Genomic DNA, 6,341 nt, shown 5'->3' on the forward strand with positions numbered 1-6,341 from the left:
AAAAATAAAAAAGAATTAAGTACTCAATCAAAAGATAGAGTGGCTGAATGGATAAGAAAACAAGATCCCTACATATGCTGCCTACAAGAGACCCACTTCAGATTAAAAGACACACCAGACTCAAAGGAAGGGGATGGAAAAAGATATTGCCCTGATGGACCTAGAGGGTATTGTGTTGAATGAAATGGGTTGGGTAGAGAAAGACAAATATCACATGATTTTATGTACATGTGGAATCTAAAGAACAAAATAAACAACAACAACAAAAGCAGAAATAAACATTGATACAGAGAATGTTTAGAAGTATACTCGATAGGATGCGGGTTGAGGGTCAAAAAAAGGCAAAGAGATTAAGAGGTACAAATGGGTAGTTGCAGAATAGACATGGTAAAGTGTAGCTTGGGGAAGATGGTTAATAATGTAATAAATATGTAAGGGGGAAGAAGGGTACTAGATTTAGTGGGGTGATCACTTTGCGAGTTATGTGGATCTCTGATCACTATGCTATACAACTGAAATTGGTATATTATTGTATACCAACTATAAGTGAAAAAAACTCATTGAGTTGTACAATGTAAATACAAGCGACTAATTGTCTATTATATTTTAATAAAGACAAAAAAAAAGTTCCTGAAACAAAAATTAACAGTAAAATGATCTTAAGAGAACAGCAGTGTATCTCAAAACTACGTCAAGAAACAAGATTGCTAGTACCTCAGAAACTCCCCTTGTAATCATTTCCCTTGCCTTCCCTCTAAGGATTGTCATTATCCTGATTTCATGATATTTACTTTCTTGTTTCTTTATACTTTTACTACTCAAGCATACACTGTAATTTAGTTTTGCCTGCTTTTTAAATTTAAGGTAAACAAAACTATCAAGTATGAATTCTTTTGTGTTGGACTTCTTTTGCTCAACTTTATGTTTGTGAGATCTATGTTGTATGTGACTGTGACTCATTGCTATTGTATAAATATATCACAATTTATTCATCCATTCTAAAATCGATGGGCATTTGGGTTGTTTACAGTTTGGGGCTCTTACAGAGAATGCTGCAACAAACACATTGTCCTTATTATTGGGTATGCAAATACGTTCAGTTCTATTCTTGGTTGGTTAAAAGGTTTTTTTAAAAATCATAAATGGTTGGTGAATTTTATCAAGTGCTTTTTCTGCATTTCTTGAGATGACTGTAGTTTTTCTTCTGTTGTGAAATACATTAATTTTTGACTATCTGGAATAAATCCAACTTGGTCATGATGTTTTATTCTTTTGATACATTGCTGAATTCATTTTGCTAATGACTTTTAGAGGATTTTTTTGAAAAAAATCTATGTTCGTGAGTCATATTGGCTTATCATTTTCCTTTCTAGAAATGACCTTTTCAGATTTTGATAAAAAAGTTATGCTGGCCTCATATGAGTTAGGGCTGTTCCTTATCTTTGTGTTCCCTGGAAGAGTTTATGTAAGACTGTCTGTCATTCTTTTTCCTTAAATGTTTGATTAGAATCTACTAGTGAAGTCATCTGGAGTTTTCTTTTAAGGGAAGTTTTGAATTAGGGATACAATTTCTTTAATAGTGTTCAGGCTATTCATATTTTCTATTTCTTCATGTCTGTTTGATAAATTCTATTTTTCAGCTAAATCTGTCTTCTCAAAAATTTAAATTATAGGCATAAACCTGTTTATAATATCCTCTGACAGTTTTTTCCTGTGTGATGGATATGTAGGGATGGCCGCTTTTTCATTCTTGACATTCTTGCTTATTTGTGCTGCTCTTTTTCTTGATTACCCTTTCCATGGGTTTATTAGTTTTATTAGTCTTTTCAAAGAACCAACTTCTGGCTTTGTTGATCTCCTTTATTGTATATGTTCTATTTCACTGATTTCTGCTCTTTATTATTTCTTCTAGTCGCTTGGGTATAATTTGCTGTTCTCTATTTTTCAGCCTACTTTAATCTGACATCCTATCATACTACTCCACTGTGACTGATCAACTTGATGGCTTTCTTGTTTTCTGATCCAGCAGACACTTATTTGGACTCATTATTCTAGCTTTCAAAAGCATCTGCACAATTCCTACGCAAGACATTCTCTTCTTAGCTTTCATGCCCTCATATTCTCCTATCTCCTATCTTACTGTTCTTTCCTCTTTTACCTTTTCTGATCCCCCGTCTACCTGATATCTAAATATTGACATGGCTCAGACTTGTTCTCTTCTGTATCCACCCCCAGGGATTGCAAACTCAAGATTCCTACAAGGTCCAGATAGGAAATGCGAATGAATGATGTAGAGTGATTGCATTTTTAAATGCATAGAAATATTCTTAAATTTCATAAATAAATGTGCTTCTTCCCTATTATTCTTTAAACACAATGCCTTTATGATCTTTCATTTCCCTAGTTTTGATAGAGACACGGATCCTGATGAATATTTATTTGTATTAGAAAAATAGTGGTGTACGAATACAATGATAAATGGGAAATGACAGTTGGCTTCAGTGTTGAGAGGATATCATGGTGAATTAGAGAATTCATGCCTTATATAAATGGGGAACCTGCTATACAAGTCAAGCCAAGTGTTGCCACGTTGTTCAGTTCTTTAAGAAGAAACTTGGAATATAGATTTTTTAAAATGTGAGTTCTATTAATTTTAAAATTCTGGCACAAGTTTTTAACTGTGGAGACAAAGTAAACATGTCTATGGGTCAGCAGATGGATCCATGGATCATTACTGTTTGTCATCTAATTTACATTCTTTTTTCTAAGTGATCTCATCTTTTTTTTTTTTGGAGAATCAATTTGTTTAAAAAAAATTTTTTATTATAAAATACAATATTATATTAATTTTAGGTGTACAACATAGTGATTCAGTATTTATATACCTTATGATATCACCATGCAAAGTTATTATGATATTATTGGTTATATTCCCTGTGCTGTTTACTATATCTCTGTGACTTATTTATTTATAACTGAATGTTTGTACCTTTTATTCTCTTTCACCTTTTTCACCCATCCTCCCATCCCCTCCCCTCTGGCAACCATAATTTGTCTGTATATCTAAGTCTGTTTTTGTTTTGTTGGTTCATTTTTTTTTCAGATTCCACATATAAGTGAAATACAGTATTTGTCTTTTCTCTGTCTGACTTATTTCACTTGGCATAACCCCCTTTAGGTCCAGCCGTGTTGTCACAGATGGCAAGATTTCATTCTTTTTTATTGCTGAGTAATATTTCATTGTGTGTGTGTATGTATATCTCATGTCTTCTTTATTCATCTATCGATGAGCATCTTGCTTCCATATCTTGGCTATTGTAAATAATGCTGCAGTTAACATAGGGGTGCATATTATTTTTTCAAATTAGTGTTTTCATTTTCTTTGGGTAAATACCCAGAAGTGGAATTACTGGGTCATCTGGTAGTTCTATTTTTATTTTATTTTTTTTGTGATTTCATCTAATTTTTTATAGTTTTAAATATAATTGATATGCTAATGACTCTCAAAAGTAGAACTCCAGCCTTTTATGTCCATCTGCCTACTTGACATCTCCCTTTGAATGTCTAATAGTCATCCCAAACTTAACATGTTCCTAACAGAACTCTCGATTTTTCTTCTCAAACCTATATTATCCCTGGTCTCCACCTTTAAGATTAAAATTGGGGAGACATACTTCCCCCTAAGGGTTGTCAAACAGAGTGATATGATTGAAAGTCAAGACACAAACAGGCAGTTATAGTATGTTAAATTTCTTTAATGGCAAAATATATGGAAATTCAAAAAAGTGGTTATAGAAACTGGGAAACAACACAGCATGCTACCAGACAGAGGTATGGGTTTCCAGATCCCTCTGAATTACCTATGGTGATGTACAACTATGGATAAATCACCTGTACAAAATAAGGATTCTGCCATGTTTTAGAAACTATTGTTTTGCCTTTCTCCTGAGGACGTAGGGATGGAAATGCTAAATATGTTTCTGGCCCCTGACTCATGCCTGATTTTTTTTCTGGCGTTTCTGGCTACAGACATCCTTGCTTAACAGGTGCAAATAATTGGTGCAATAAATATTGAATGAAGTGAAGGTCATTTTCCCAAGAGCATTCTTCTGCAGGCCCAGGCTTCAGGCTTGTCTGAGGTCCACTCCCTTTTCCTTACTATTACTGCTTGCCTTCCCATTTAGGAAGTATTACCAGTGCTATCTCCAAAAGAGATTTTGCATCCATCTATTTCTCTACATATCGGTGACTTTCTAGTCCAGGCCTCTCATATCCCTTCTGGACCTTTGCAATAGCCTCCTGACTGGCCTCCCTGCTTGGATTCTTGTGCTCCTACAATCCATTCTTTTGTAGTAACCAAAGTGATCTTTGAAAAATGCACATCAGATTCTGGCAGTCCTCTGCTTAAAATCTTCCACTGCTTCCAATAAAGATGTCTTAGTTACATGTTCTTAAGAACTTCCATGCTCTGTCTTCTCTCAACATCCGATTTTGTCTCCTGTTCTCATCTCAACCTTCTCATTACTTTCCAGCCTCATTGGGCCTTCACTCTGTTGCTTGAACAGGACAAACTCATTCCTGTCTCAAAGCCATGGTCTAAATTTAAATGATAAATAAATGCCACAGACTAGGGATGCTCATTAGTTAACTTGTTTTCAGCCCAGAACATGGTACCAGATCATTCTCTACTCTCTGCTGCCACCATGGGGTCATTTAAAGAATCACTGGCTTTTCCAGAAGATTTTATCAGTTCTGGACGTTTAAGAACCCTGCTTATAACATTAGTAAGCCCTTATTTTCCTTGAGTAGTAAGTGATATCAGGGCAAAAAGATGTTAAAAAGCAAAAGGGGGAAATATGAGAAATAAAGACTACACAGCTTATTCTTTAAGCCAAATTAACTCTGCTAGAAGCATTATTCTTCCATTTATACATCCAGTATAAATTGAGTACCTGTTAGAATCATAAACATTTGGATTTCTAGTGGGAAAACCGTAATTATAATACAGCGGATCTTAAGCACAATCCAGAGTCAGCATTAAAAAGACAATTTATCTATCTGTTCACCTATCTAGTTACTTACTTAATGTATTTTGGACAATGGAACCCAACTGAAAAGATGTACAAAGATCCAGCGTAGGAATTTGCAGTGAATATTATGTCAAATTAGCAGTGCTAAATATTAGAAGTGGAGATTTATAGCTTTTTCTTAGAGCTGGTATTAAAGAGGGAGGGAATTACTTATTAATAAGAAAAAAGTCAATTCGGCCACATCCAGATGAATTATGATAGAACAGGACCCAGTAGTCAGTTTCTTGCAGGTCTTTTTGACCTCGACTGAGTCCCAAGAAATAGACACATTAGAGATCACACTGACATGCTTTCATTTGAGGATATGGAAATAGCCCTCATTGAAAAGTAGTGCCTGAGAAGGGAAGTCCTAACACTTTTGTGAGTTAAACCATGATTTTACTTAGCACTGAGGTTGAATGGAGGGCAGAGGCCCTCCTGAATTTTTCTTTTTAACAACGATTCTTCGTGATCTTGACTATTTCTTCTCTGTGATTTTGGTTACTTTAACAGTGAAATATCCTTCCCCCAATTACTCGTAGCACTTTGTTTGAACTGTTCCTTTGGTATTTACCATGCAATTTCTGAGGACATGAGCTCATGTGTATTGTACTCCCCAGGTTCCATCTCTTGTATAACTTTATATCCTCAGTGACGCCCAGTTCAATGCCTACAATACCCATACTGTGGTGTTGAGAGAATTCCGTTGCCTAGAGCAGGGTTCCCACTGTTAACGTTTTGAATAGATGATTCTTTGTTGGCAGGGGCAATCCTGTACACTGTAGGGTGTTTAGCAGCATTCTGGCCTCTGACTACTAAGATACCAGTGCACTCTTCCCCAAGTTGTGACTACAAAGATTTCTCCAGGTATTGCCTAATGTCCTGGGGTGGGGGTACAAAATCAATCTTGGTTGAGAACTACTGTTCTAGAGATTGGGAAATTTAGGTTCTAGTCCTGACTTTGCCATGATCTCTCCATGTTTAGGCAAACTTCTTCACCTGTACGTAGTAGACCTTAAATTTCCTCTCCTGAAAAATGAGGATTGGAATTTATCAGATATTTAGCCTGGTATCCATGGATAGCTTTAGGGAACCTTTAATTAATGTAAAATTTTCTGGGAATAACTTCCTTAACTTTTAGCATTTTCTCCAACTTATTTATTACCTCAAAAAGATTAAAACTAGATCAGTTAATACATAAAGTTATTTTCATTTCTTAATATATAAGAATCCTAGCTTATGCTCACTATATGTTTAAAAAAAAAAATATAT

At 35.1% G+C, this 6,341-nt stretch overlaps 1 protein-coding gene across 1 annotated transcript in view; it reads left to right on the plus strand.

Annotated features, from left to right (window-relative positions):
* Positions 1–6,341, plus strand: part of EXD2 (exonuclease 3'-5' domain containing 2) — a 37,986-nt gene that overhangs the window by 17,710 nt on the left and 13,935 nt on the right. The gene's annotated exons all lie outside the window — the stretch shown is intronic.

The sequence above is a fragment of the Pteropus alecto genome, unplaced genomic scaffold, assembly GCF_000325575.1.
Source record: "Pteropus alecto unplaced genomic scaffold, ASM32557v1 scaffold276, whole genome shotgun sequence".
Classification (NCBI taxonomy): Eukaryota; Metazoa; Chordata; class Mammalia; order Chiroptera; family Pteropodidae; genus Pteropus; species Pteropus alecto.